Here is a 15,678-nt window from a genome sequence, read left to right as displayed (position 1 = left end):
GAGGCTACACTCTGTTGAGATAGTCATTTGCTCATTTGGGGGGTGGAGGGGGAGAAGTTTGCACTGAACCTGTCTGCCAGGACGTTGGCAATGTCTGTGGGTTCAGTGTATTTTTTGTCATTTTGCACTAACTCAGAGCATATCTAGGAGTTTCCACCCAGGTTTCTGACATAACTAAAGAAAGCCTTGTGATTATCTTTAGCATCTTGTGCAATTTTTCTTTTGAAGCTAGGCTTAGATGATTTTATGAGGGATCGTAGTTTCTTGCTAGTACTGATCAGAGTTGCCTTCCTTTTCAGGGATTTTGCTCTATCATGTAATAGCTTCCTCCTTCTGTTGTACAGCTTATTTATGGCTGGGGTCCACCAGACAGGTCTACTGCCTTTGGAGGCATGTGTCTTGGTTTTATTTGGGATAGCATGATCCATGCATTCCTGTAGGTATCCATAGAATGCATTTGTAAAGGATTCTGCGGTTTGGGCCATATTTTCCACTGGCCCTGGGGCTTTGAAGGATTCCACCTCGGTTTTGAGAAATGGGAAATTTGCTTTTGAGAAGTTTTTGACTGTGGTTTTCTTTGCTGGGGGTGGGGACGGGATATGGATGTCCAGAGTGATTAATTTATGGTCAGATCTTACCAATGAGGGGTATACCTCTGGTATGGAACATAGAGTCCCCATGTTGGTGATGATCAGGTCCAATATGTTTTCCTCTCTTGTGGGAGTGGTGACCAGTTGTTCCATAGTATTTGAGTTTATAAATTCTAGGAACCGTTAGGCTAGGGTGTTGGGGCTTGAGTAGTGCTCCCAGTCTATGTTTTGGTAGTTAAAGTCACCCAATATAATGGTGTTTGGAGAGAACTTCATATTCTCCAGTGCCTTCAGGAAAGCCGAGTGGGGTTCCTGAGTTTGGCAGGGTGGTCTGTAGCAGGCTACAAACTGAAAGGCAGTTTTGCCCACTGTTAGTTGCACATGGATGGTCTCAGATGCTTCGTGCAGTGTCACTAGCTTGGAGGTATGGGTATCATTGATGAGTATGGATACTCCCACTCCTCTTGTGGTTCGGTCCGAGTTTTGGGGCTGAAAAGCATGGTATGAGGTATAGCCTGGTAGTGCTGGGGTGCTCTTGGGAACCTTGAAACAGGTTTCTGTTACTGTACAGATATCAATATTCTCCAGACTGAGGAGAGCCTCGAGTGCATGCATTTTGAGGTTTAGGCTTCTGGCGTTGAGCAGCATTACTCTTAGTTTCTTTTTCCTTGTGTTGTCTAAGGAGGTGGGTTTGTCTTTTGAGCTTTGCCTAAAAAAGGCACTATGGGTGTGGCAAGAGCCTTGGCCAGTATTCGAAAACCCAGGGATGACAGGTGCACGCCATCCCTAGCGAAGCAACATGGCTTGTCAAGCATGTCATCCCAGGCTGACAGACACTGGATCCCCTTTGAGTGACACCAATACTTTAGCCATTTGTTGAAATTGATCATTTTGTCTTTATACTGTGGTATCATTCTTGGTGAGGGTAAGATGCTATTCAAGGTCAGGGTCATACCGGCCTGGGCCACATGATCAGAGAGCTCCACTATGTCTCTTTTCATGTAATCCACAGAGGTACCTCTCAGGTCATTCACAACAGCATGGACAATGATGGAGCCATATTTGTACTTGCTTTGGAGTGACCTGAGTGCTTGTGTTATGTGGCGGATCCTGGCACCCGACAGGCAGCTTACAGTGACCTTCTCCTTGTTCAACCTGGTGAGAGGGACGTCAATGTGTCTAACAATAGAGTCACCTATTACAAGTGTATTAGGTGTGTTGTTTAGCCTTAAGGGCTGTGACTGTGTGGCACACTGACTTTGTGAACTATGTGATACGTGGGTACTGTTCTGGGGTAGCAGTTGCTTGGATGTCTGCTTTGGAGGTCTCTGTTGCTTGGGCAGATTTTTATTTAGAGCCTCCGAGTATGTTTTTGTGTGTTTATGTGTTTGGTTTGCTGTTGCGATAGGTCTATGTGAGACTGGATTTGTGGTATGTGTGATTACCTTCTCCTCCAGACTGACCGTGCCAGTACTATGTTGAGAGAGCTCAGCTGCCAGTTTGGCTATATAGTTGCATCTCTCACATATATTTCAGCTTGTTGGGAAGAGGAGAGGGTGGTCTGTGTACATAATGCAGTTGTAACATTGCCTCAAGATTCCTATATTCACCAGCTGGACTGGAGAGTAAACCTGAAACTGACTTTTGGACATGCCAGAATAGTATAAGGAATTACTTTTTGACTTGATCAAAAAGGACCAATAAGGAGCCAAGTACTTAAAGGGAGTATAAGAGGTGTACTGCTTTAGTTTATTAGTGCTTACTTATAAGGCACTTATCCTAGCTACTGTTGGGTTTTAGAAGGAAAATAGAGTGCTTACTTTGAGATTTTGAACAGTTCTAAGGGAAAAAGTGAAGAGCAGACTTCGCGGAGCCAGGAATAGTTTAAACCTGATTAAGTGGTGCTGCCTGATGATGCGCTATGCACAAAAACGCGCAAAAGAGGGTTTTAAGAGAGGGGGATCAAGGACTTTGAAATTGACCCAAAATGGCCAATAAAACTACAGTTTCTAGGCAGTAACCACTCCCACAGGGGCAGGCAGGTTGTTCAGTGTTTACCACTGCCACTGATGAACACAGAAACTTCCCTTTAGCTCAAGCAAGCAATGGCCTCTAAGAAACTTACGAACAGTTCAGAACAGGAAATCTGTAACTGAACTTTTTTTTTTAATTCCAGAAAGTAGCAAAAAAGCAAGATTTTTTTTGTTTTTTTTTTTGTTTTGTTTAAAGATAGCAGAGATACACAAGTAGCAACAAGTTAGAACAGTGCAATAAATGACCCCACACTTGAGTGCTAGGCCAGAGACAGGTAAAATGTAAGTTTTAAGAAAAAAATATTTTAAAATAAGTGCAACACAGGAAATGTAGAAAACAGGCTCTAGATGTGTTCTAAATGCAGTTCCTAATACAGATATCAAGTTTAGCAAGCTGGAAAATGTCAAAAAGGAGGCGGCAATGCAGAAACCATAACAAATAATTTGAAGAAAAATACTTAAAATCTCAAAAGTGTCTCTTTTCTTCTCTCAGCGTTTTCTCTTCTTGGTGGGTGCTTCACCAACAGTCAACAAGTCTGAAAAGATGCCAAAACCACGAGGCAATCAGGTTTTAAGAGAGGGGGATCAAGGAGTTTGGAAGTGACCCAAAATGGCCAATAAAACTACAGTTTCTAGGCAGTAACCACTCCCACAGGGGAAGGCAGGCTGTTCAGTGTTTACCACTGCCACTGATGAACACAGAGACTTCCCTTTAGCCCAAGCAAGCAATGGCCTCCAAGAAACTTACAAACAGTTCAGAACAGCAAATCTGTAACTGAAATTTTTTTAAAATTCCAGAAAGTGGGAAAAAAAGCAAGATTTTTTTTGTTTTTTTTGTTTTGTTTAAAGATAGCAGAGCTACACAAGTAGCAACAAGTTAGAACAGTGCAATAAATGACCCCACACTTGAGTGCTAGGCCAGAGTCAGGTAAAATGCAAGTTTTAAGAATAAAACGATTTTAAAATAAGTGCAACACAGGAAATGCAGTAAACAGGCTCTAGATGTGTTCTAAATACAGTTCCTAATACAGATATCAGGTTTAACAAGCTGGAAAATGCCAAAAAGTAGGTGGCAATGCAGAAATCTTAACAAATAATCTGAAGAAAAATACTTAAAATCTCAAAAGTGGCTCCTTTCTTCTCTTAACATTTTCTCCTCTTGGTGGGTGCTTCACGAACAGCCAACAAGTCTGAAAAGATGCCAAAACCATGAGGCAATTGGGTTTTAAGAGAGGGGGATCAAGGAGTTTGGAATTGACCAAAAATGGCCAATAAAACTACAGTTTCTAGGCAGTAACCATTCCCACAGGGGCAGGTAGGCTGTTCAGTGTTTACCACTGCCACTGATGAACACAGAGACTTCCCTTTAGCCCAGGCAAGCAATGGCCTCCAAGAAACTTACAATCAGCTCAGAACAGAAAATCTGTAACTGAACTTTTTTTTTTAATTTCAGAAAGTGGGAAAAAAGCAAGATTTTTTTTTGTTTTGTGTTTTATATGTATAATAGAGAGGGAGAGGTATATATCTATTTAGTTATGGGTATGTATATACATATATATATATATATATATATATATATATATATATATATATATATATACACACACACACACACACACACACACACACACACACACACACACCTCTACATATTTAGCTATATGGCTTGTAATGTAGACTGGTATTGCTGGATACTGTGTTTTTTGTGCATATCGGCCAACCTTGTGTGCCACGTATGCTTTGCAATACATACAAATAAAACTGTTAGTGTAAACAGAGTCACATGTGAAATCTGTTGTTAGTAGCAGGGAAACATTCGTCCCATGTGGTACAACCCAAAAATTGGGTATTCAACTTTCATCTAAAACCAGAGTTACGAAGGTACCTATAGCTATGTGCCTGGACTACAGCGTGTTGCAGACCTAGGATACTTGGATCAGGACAACATACAGGATGGGTCCTGGGGGGGGGTGGAGGGAGGGCAATGAGTGGTGGTGTGGTAACTATTGGCCGGTAACCAGGTAGGGGATGGTGGCTGCGTGTGTGCAGCTGGGGGAGAGTGGAACTTTGGGTAATGAATGTACAGGTCAAGGATGGCCTGAATTGGATGGCCCTGTGCTGGTCAGACCACCTAGTGGGTGGGGGAAAGGGGAATGTGATGTCAACATGTGGAACATAACAGAGGGAGAATTTAAATCCCTATTTAAATGACATACACATACAATACAGTGAGCTAGTAGTGTATTGCAGGGTGGATGTGTTTGGCTGGGAGAGATATATTGTTTGGGGCCTCTCAAGCCCATTAACAGTGCATGTGAACATATATGTTTCTGTTAATCTACCATTGCTATCTACAGATGACTGGCCATATATACCTCTATGGGTATATATATTTGCTTACATATTTCTAGCTAAGTCTGTACATATACCTACGGAGACATATATCTGCGTACATATATGTAACTTGCTGTGTATATGTGGACATATAGGTGTTGACATATGTATGTGTAGATGTCTTCATTTGCATGTATATATGTTCATATATTTGTATATATATATATATATATATATATATATATATATATATATATATATATATATATATACATATATATATATATATATATATATATATATATACATATATATATATATATATATATATATATATATATATATATGACTACATCTATAGATGTGTTGTATCCGTTTAGATAGTAATATATTTGCACACACACATCCATCTCTATGTATGTATACATTCGCTGTACTGTTGCATGACTGGACTGGAGTTATGTTTCTGACAACATACGATTTATGCATATCAGACATGGCTTAGTGGTAAATCATTTTGTGTATGGTGTGCATGGTCCTGGGTTCCAGCCTTGCAGAAGCTGTTTGTTTTGTTGCTGGGCAGAATACTGGCTGTTGGATACTGTCTGATTAAGGTACTTTAAAGTGGTTGTAAGCGGGTTTGCGTGGGTTTGTGCAAAGGTAAGCACTGCTAACTTCCAGTCACAGTTTCTTACAACCAGTCAGCTTCTCCACATGCAAATGCACTTGCATGCGCTTACTAGTGCTTACTTATGCTTACTACTGCTTATCTGTGCTTACACCTGCTTACTGCTGCCTTATTCATTATGATACTGACTCTTCACATGTGCATTTCCTGCAGTACTCCATTTCATAAATATATGTTATTTAGTGGGTTTTGCAATACAAATATTGCTTATACCATGCTTTGCCATGTAAAATAGAAGGTGCTGCACTGGGACTCAAACTGGTAATGCCTGCTCGTTAGGCGAACACTCTACCCACTACACTATTGCTGAGATGCTTCATTTGCATATATCGACCTTGTTATCCTCTTCAGCCTTTTAGGCTGCTTTAACTGTAACTAAGCAATGGGCACACCCATGCATCTACAGTTAGCTGTACTAGGAGTTTTAGAAAACAATACAGGGGTTTCTACTTTTGATTTTTGTGTCCTGTTGCTGTTGTACACATGGGGGACTGTTGGTCTGGATATGTCGACACCTAAGAGTGGTTTCACTCATTTATTTCCACTTTCTGCTGTTCAGCATTGCAGGAGCATGTTTATTCTGTGAGCTCTACTCTCAGACATGCCCCCCGCACTTGTACACACTCAATGTAAGCCTGGGAGCTTGGGCAGCGTGCCTTCATTGCTATGTGTGGCCCGCTGCCGTCCTGCCCCTAAATGGCAACTTCCATGCAGGACTAGACTAGTCCTGCATGGTAGAGTAGTAAATCTGGGGGTCTGTCTTTACTACAGACTGGATATGAACATTCTTACCATTCAGATATTTCACAATTTTTAAAAATTTATTTAGGTTGCACTTCTAATCAATCGCACATCATCTAAGTAATATCACTCAAAAAATCAGGTCCCAAGTAGTAACAAGATCAAACAAGCAACCCAGTAGCTCCGTGGAAGAAACAGCCTACAGTAGTTCAAAAATAATCCACGTTCAATGATTCAGTGAGACAAAAATTGAAAAAAGCAATTAAATAGACAAATCTAGCAAAAACAACAAGTTTATTAGAACGTTAGCACTTTCACGGACAATAACTTCTGCTTCCTCAGACGTAATCATTACGCATTCAACCATCAGTTTAAAAAGCATTTCAATTAAACAATAAATAATTAATTCATTGATACAATAGATGCAATAATTAAACAAAACTATGTTATGTATAAAAACACATAAATGTAGTTAAAATCTACAATGAAATAAGTGACTAAATACATTTAAATCTATAAATAAAAGTAAAAAATATATATAAATATAAATTACTTAAGGGATCTAGCCTTGAGCACAGGTCTTAAGGGAACATTCTCATTTAGACCCCTCCCCCTATGTGCTGCTAACCGAAGTATCCACTTTAACTCTGCTAGCTCTGTTTGGTTGACAATATCACCCAACCTGGCATTAATGCCCTGAACATGCAGAACTTGGAATAAAAATTCATGTTCCATTCCATTCAAAAGTGTATGTTTTACTATTGCACTATAATGTTGGCATCTGGCTAAGCAGTACATATGATCTCTTATTCGTTCCCTAAACGTTCTATTAGTCTTCCCGACATAAAAACTAAGGCATATTTTACAATATGCTACATAGACAATATTCTTAGTTCCACAATTAGAGTGGCAACGATTCTCCCATAGTTTCCTCGTATCAGGATGTCTAAAATAACTAGATTCGTCTATAGCATTACACTGAATACAACTGCCACACTTTCTTGTACCAAAACAAGGATAAACTAGACAATTTTCATTAAGGGGATTTAAATCCGGAAAGCATAGCGGTTGCTTAAGATTTTTCATATTTTTATAGGCATAAGTTGGACAATTACCCACAATTGCTTTGGTCCTATCATCAACCAGAAGCATATTCCAGTTAGCAGAGATAACTTGCTGAATGTGAGAAATGTTCTTACAATAGGGTAAAACCACAGGTAGCCTCATAGAGAAATTAGTGTTGGTCCTACTACGAGCTATTCTATCACTATTGGACTAGTAAGGTCTAGCTTTAGTACGTCTAAACTTACCCACTGTAGTACATATGCTGTTTAATTCATTAGGGTAATAGCCCCTTTGTAAAAAATTATCTTTAAGCTGATTTATCTCTTGTTGCAAAGAATCATCTTCACTGCAGAGTCTGGACATTCTCATCGCTTGTCCCTTGACTATGTTACTAAATGTACTAGGGTTATGCATGCTGGTCCTGTGTAAAAAAGCAGGTCTATAGCACGGCTTTCTATAGACCTTTGTTAAATAATTATTATTTGATTTATAAATGGTCACATCCAAATAATTAATTTCAATAGCTGAAAACTGTAACGTAAATTTTAGAAAGCCTTGCATGCTGTTGATATATTGGACGTAGGTAGCCAAGGATGCACCAGGCCCCTTCCACAGGAGAAAGAGATCATCAACAAAACGTCTATAGAAAATGATGTTGGGATGTTTAAGCATGATCTCCTTCTCCCATGCCACCATTACCAAATTGGCATAGGTGTTGGCACAGCTGGTGCCCATGGCTTCCCCTCGTATCTGCTTATAACATTTCTCTTGAAACAAGAAAATGTTATTGTCTAATACAAATTATAGTAATAGATTAAATCAGCTTTATTAACTGTCATAAATTCAAGCAATATACCCTTGACCATAGCCACACCCTGTTCATTAGGGATACAAGTAAAGAGAGATACAACATCCATAGTTGTTAACAAAATGTTAGCTGTAGTATCAAGCTGAGTAGTACATGCATAGAGATCTATCAAAAATTGTTCAGTGTCCTTTAAGACATAACTAAAGTTAGACAACACATTTTTCAACTCATAATCTAGGTAAGTAGAGATAGGCTCAGTAAGCCAGCCTGAGCCCGCAACTATAGGTCTAAACAGAGGTTGTATAGGATTTTTGTGTATTTTGGGCAACCCATTGATCATGGGTAAAACGGGATATTCTACAATAAAATAATCAAATAACTCAGTAGTTATCAAATTCATTAACATACACTCATGTAAGGTGTTATTGATACGATTTTGTATTGTCGTCAAGTTTTCTAAAGAAATTGGCTCATATGCCTCATTACTTAACATAGCTAACATAGATTGTAAATAGAAATCCCTGTCCATTACAACCACGGGCCTGCCCTTGTCCGCTGGGCGTATAATGATGTCATTATTATTCTTAAGCTTATTAAGAGCTATCATCTCACTTTTACTTAGATTATCATTCATGATGTTAAATGAGCAGTGAAAACCATCATACAGATCATTTTCGACGGCTTTTAGGAACACTTCCAAATTAGATGGTAAATGTGGATTAAACAAACTTTTACATTTAAAACTATTGACTATAGTACTTGATGCTTCATTAAACATCAGCTTTAGGGCAATATTACGCGTAAACAATCTCACTGCTAATATGGCTTCACTTATGTCCATATTACTAGTTGGTACAAAACTCATACCTTTGTCCAATAGAACAAGTTCATCATGCGTCAAAGCATATTTAGATATGTTCCATACTAAAGTCCTTGTGTCCATGCTTTTTTCATGGAAAGTTCTTGTTGTTGCCTTGTTGGTTCTTTGCGTTTGGCTCCCCTCCCAGGATCCTGGTCTATCGACCTCTTTCTCCCTGTTCTGATGGGTAAAGGGATAGCAGGAAAATCCTGGTGTTCAACTCTATCTAGTGGTACTTTATCTAACTGTATCTTTCTTCTGACCACAGTACTTGTACGAATCTGGCCATTATCCTCATCAACTAATTGGTTAGAGGATAACTCAGCTGGTGTAAAATATACTGAAGTTGCCAGATTGGGTGATGTTATTCCATCCACAGTTACTTCACGTTGTACTTGACCGTCTGGCACCCTTACTTCACACGACTCCGTCACTTCAGACCTAGAATGCCGTTTGCTTGGGCCCTGTGGCCTATTGCTATTAGTTGGCTCGATTACATGTCCTGTTTGTTGAGAACGACCTCCACTGCTGTCATCATTTTGCACTCTTCTATTAGTGGAAGAATTCTCTTTTATAGTTGTATACGTTTTAGGCCACATAAATACATTATTTTTAGCAAAGTCATCCTTATCCCTGAGCAATTTCTTCTTTTTCTGCATTAATAAATTATTCTCATAATGCATGACTTTGTCAATTAGCTCATGCATATAAAGTTCGGCTACATCGTTGCCACATAACTCATTTAATTTTAATTGCTGATCAACGATAGTATTTCTCAGATCAACCTCTATAGGATGAAAATAATCCAATAATAGCTGCAGATACGCCTTGCTAGCTCTTAAATTGATCTGTTGCCACTTTACAAGCAGGTCGGGATATGTATTTCCGTAGGTGGGCATATTTAAGATTCTTAGCCCCCTCGGAACTACATTGCATTGTATGCTTGCCTCCAGGTGATAACGTTGGCATTGGAGGCGTTTAAATCTGAACATGTTATTCTCAATGTCCCTTTTCATCTGTTTAATTAACTGTTCATCTTTCAAATTAATAGAAATACCTTCACAGTTAATAGGACTATCCATACATAGCAATGGATTCAAGGCTTCCGTTAATATACCTCGCAGTCTTCCAAAGAAGGTAGAATCAGAGCGAGCACCCTCACGTTCGGTGCTTCGTTCATTAACTGTTCCTTCCATAGTAAAACCCCACGTAAATCTTCACAAAAAATCAGGTCCCAAGTAGTAACAAGATAAAACAAGCAACCCAGTAGCTCCATGGAAGAAACAGCCTAGAGTAGTTCAAAAATAATCCACGTTCAATGATTCAGTGAGACAAAAATTGAAAAAAGCACTTAAATAGACAAATCTAGCAAAAACAACCAGTTTATTCGAACGTTAGCGCTTTCACGGACAATAACTTCCGCTTCCTCAGACGTAATCATTATGCATTCAACCTTCAGTTTAAAAAGCGTTTCAATTAAACAATAAATAATTAATTCATTGATACAATAGATGTAATAATTAAACAAGACTATGTTATGTATAAAAACACATAAATGTAGTTAAAATCTACAATGAAATATGTGACTAAATACATTTAAATCTATAGATAAAAGTAAAATATATATATAAATATAAATTACTTAAGGGATCTAGCCTTGAGCACAGGTCTTAAGGGAACCTTCTCATTTAGACCCCTCCCCCGATGTGCTGCTAACTGAAGTATCCACTTTAACTCTGCTAGCTCTGTTTGGTTGACAATATCACCCAACCTGGCATTAATGCCCTGAACATGCAGAACTTGGAATAAAAATTCATGTTCCATTCCATTCAAAAGTGTATGTTTTGCCATGCTTAAACATCCCAACATCATTTTCTATAGACGTTTTGCTGATGATCTCTTTCTCCTGTGGAAGGGGCCTGGTGCATCCTTGGCTACCTATGTCCAATATATCAACAGCATGCAAGGCTTTCTAAAATTTACGTTACAGTTTTCAGCTATTGAAATTAATTATTTGGATGTGACCATTTATAAATCAAATAATAATTATTTAACAAAGGTCTATAGAAAGCCTTGCTATAGACCTGCTTTTTTACACAGGACCAGCATGCATAACCCTAGTACATTTAGTAACATAGTCAAGGAACAAGCAATGAAAATGTCCAGACTGCAGCGAAGATGATTCTTTGCAACAAGAGATAAATCAGCTTAAAGATAATTTTTTACAAAGAGGCTATTACCCTAATGAATTAAACAGCATATGTACTACAGTGGGTAAGTTTAGATGTACTAAAGATAGACCTTACTATTCCAATACTGATGGAATAGCTCATAGTAAGACCAACACTACTTTCTCTATGAGGCTACCTGTGGTTTTACCCTATTGTAAGAACATTTCTCACATTCAGCAAGTTATCTCTGCTAACTGGAATATGCTTCTGGTTGATGATAGGACCAAAGCAATTGTGGGTAATTGTCCAACTTATGCCTATAAAAATATGAAAAATCTTAAGCAACAGCTATGCTTTCCGGATTTAAATCCCCTTAATGAAAATTGTCTAGTTTATCCTCATTTTGGTACAAGAAAGTGTGGCAATTGTATTCAGTGTAATGCTATAGACGAATCTAGTTATTTTAGATATCCTGATACAAGGAAACTATGGGAGATTCGTTGCCACTCTAATTGTGGCACTAAGAATATTGTCTATGTAGCATATTATAAAATATGCTTTAGTTTTTATGTCGGGAAGACTAATAGAACGTTTAGGGAACGAATAAGAGATCATATGTACTGCTTAGCCAGACGCCAACATTATAGTGCAATAGCAAAACATACACTTTTGAATGGAATGGAATATGAATTTTTATTCCAAGTTCTGCATGTTCAGGGCATTAATGCCAGGTTGGGTGATATTGTCAACCAAACAGAGCTAGCAGAGTTAAAGTGGATACTTCGGTTAGCAGCACATAGGGGGAGGGGTCTAAATGAGAATGTTCCCTTAAGACCTGTGCTCAAGGCTAGATCCCTTAAGTAATTTATATTTATATATATTTTTTACTTTTATTTATAGATTTAAATGTATTTAGTCACGTATTTCATTGTAGATTTTAACTACATTTATGTGTTTTTATACATAACATAGTTTTGTTTAATTATTACATCTATTGTATCAATTAATTAATTATTTATTGTTTAATTGAAACGCTTTTTAAACTGAAGGTTGAATGCATAATGATTACGTCTGACGAAGTGGAAGTTATTGTCCGTGAAAGCGCTAACGTTCGAATAAACTGGTTGTTTTTGCTAGATTTGTCTATTTAAGTGCTTTTTTCAAATTTTGTCTCACTGAATCATTGAATGTGGATTATTTTTGAACTACTCTAGGCTGTTTCTTCCACGGAGCTACTGGGTTGCTTGTTTTATCTAAGTAATATTACTACTTATCTATTTCCTGAAAAAAATGTTCGAATTATAAATGTAAACCGCCTCAAAATACACCATAAAGAGGTCAGCAGATGGTGGAAAACTGCACACATGGCAGTGTCTCTCAGCTGCAAAAAAAAAATAAAAAAATACACACACACACACACACACACACACACAAATATATATATATATATATATATATATATATATATAGAGATATATATTTATGTCTATAAATATATATATATATAAATATATAAAAAACGTTTACCCAAGGAAGAAGGCACTTCAGTAAAACCAATGCGTTGTAAAATCCACAAATGAGGACTGTTAGAAGACGATGAAAACAGTAGAATTTATTCCAAAATAAGACATAGAAGGTGAGCGCTTTCGCAGAGATCACCTCTGCTTCATCAGACAAATACTGAGCTGAAACTACATCAATTTATAGCTCAGTATATATATATATATATTCTTCTCAAAATATTTTTTTTGTCAGAACTAGCTCTGCAAGTTGAACCATTATGTTGTGAAATGCTGGTATAAAGCAGTTTACATCCAATGTACATAAATGCCACTATGATTCGCCATGTACCTCTGAAGTTAATTGAAGAAACTCTGTGGTTTCTTTAATTTTAGACCTAATGGATGGTAAAAGTAGTTTGAATGAATTGTCCATAAACATTGAAATGGAGTAATGTCAGTGATCCTCTCCTTCACCCTATTGGTCTACCTGGGGATTTTGTCTGTTTTTATAAACTTTAGGCAGGATATAAAAGTGGGTGGCCACAGTGGTGCAGAGGTTAGCATTGCCGCCTCACAACAAGAGGTTTTACGGTTAGATCCTCGGCTGGGGTGCCTTCTGTGTGGAGTCTGCATGTCCTCCCTGTGGTTGTGTGGGTTTCCTCTCACATCCCAAATTCATGCTGTTGGTGGATTGGACACACTAAATTGGCCCTAGGCATGAGTGTGTGTGTGCCTTCTGTGGAAGGTTGGGCACCAGGCTGGCAGCTAGACACAGTAAAACTCCACTGCCAATCATGAGCAGACAGTGATGTGTTGTGGTGATCCCTAACCAGGAAAAGCTGAAAGAAGAAGGCAGGATATAAAAGTATTGAGACTTTGGTTGTTCCACCACCAGTTCCTTTCTCATTGAGTCTGTCATGACCTGAAAGATTACCCAAATCTCAGAAATGTATCCATGTGTTGTTTATAAACCTCTGTTGGATTGTAGCCCACATTAAGGTAGAATTTGGAATCATTTAACTGTTGAAATGTATCGCTCGTCTGGTCAGGATAAAGCAGGTGAGCATACATGGGTTCTGTTCAAGCAGCTGTATTATGTACAAACACATCAGGATTGAGGCTTAATAACTTTAACTTTGGTAAACTTATGAACAAACTAGCTATCACATCCATACATGCTCACACTCTGGCTGCACTGATAAAATGGCACTGAAGCTAGAACATGCTTGCTATTTATATTTAGGTGATCTCCTTGAAACACTTCTTAAAGGGATAACACACACACACACACACACACACACACACACACACACACACACACACACACACACACACACGCACACACACACTATTGTACAAAATGCTTCAAAAGAATAATTCTTCTTGTCCCACATACCCCCTCCCAACAGCCCTGGTGACTTCTATGTTATTATTTTGTTGTAAATTCCTAAGTGCAGGATATACTTCTCTAGTAATATTGGCTCAAAAAATCCTAAATACACTATCATGTTCCAATAAAAAATTCTTTATTAATGGCTTTTTCAAATGGTTTCACTATCAAGAAATAACTAGACTGAAAATCTGAGCCAGTATGTTTACAAAGAATCACATTCCAGTTAATGTCTTGCCAATCCTTTCCCATAAACAAAAATGTGTCAAGTTATTGACCATCTGTGTGTAGGATCATGATAAGTGGGAATAAAACTTAAGCTTTTACTTAATACACTGCATTCAACATCACTAAGCTGATAAAGAGAAATATTTATCAGTAAGTCATTTACATTTTAACACTGTTCACCGTTTTAACTTGCCTTGAAATACTACATTTATCTGAATAGTGTTGTCTGTTTTTCACTGCCCCTCCTGCTTTTGCTGTTCCCATTGGGGTAGGAAAATAGTTTCAACACATTGTATAGGTGATGGAATTCCTTTTACTTGCCCGTGTTCCTCTCTAGACTCATCAGCTGAATCATAAGAGGAAGAACCATCTGTAGCTCTACAGTCTGAAGTGTCCGCATGTTGTAATACAGATTTAGTCTGCTGTCTTTGTCTTATCCTTATATATTTAGGGCAGGAACTACCAACATTATCTACATGGAAATATACAGATTTGTTTGTTCTTCTTTCTATCTCATTCACTACAGTGCAGTTCAGAAAGTTTGCACTGTAACTTCCAATGGGGGAAGCCTAAGCCTTTGACAGAATCAAAATATGTCCTCACATTTCAAGCAAGTGTTCACATTTCTGGAACCATAGGGGTTATGAAATGAACATGAATGGCAAACACTTCAGCACAAACTGTTGTTTTGATAGTGGAAGTATTAATTAAGTTGTAGGTCTTAAACTGAATTTTATAAGTCACAGTAAACACAGCAACTATTACATTTGTAATATCTTGTAAATAACTTACAATATCTCAGCAACCACTCAAGTTACATACATACTGTTAGCAGCATTTTATTAATCTACCTAAGAGCTTCCACATGAGACTAAGGAGCTCTGTCTGTGTTACTTGGTTCTTGAGATATTTAGAAAAATGGGAACATTATGAGGCGGATTCACAAAATCTCCGTGTAAGACTTAATATGTCTTACTCGGAAGCTGCAGCTGAACGGTATGATGTCAGCATGCCATGCGTATTCATGAGGTCATGCTGAATCATACCCTAGGCTAACACGGTCTGTGTAGGAAAGTAGGGGGCATGTACGAATGCCAAGTACTGCAAAGGGACACATCCCCAGAAGAGTCAGAGGCCTGAAAGTAAACACCCACGAGGGAGTCCTTAGAAATGTCAAAGAACACAACACCATACATCCCCACAGACTAAACCCTACTGAAAATGTGTAAAATGTACAAATAGCATTTTCATTTTTTTTATAACTTCAAA

Source organism: Protopterus annectens, chromosome 2.part2, assembly GCF_019279795.1.
Source record: "Protopterus annectens isolate FY-2018-M chromosome 2.part2, PAN1.0, whole genome shotgun sequence".
Taxonomy (NCBI): Eukaryota; Metazoa; Chordata; order Ceratodontiformes; family Protopteridae; genus Protopterus; species Protopterus annectens.
The sequence above is the reverse complement of the archived record's forward strand: the minus strand, read 5'-3'. Positions refer to the sequence as shown.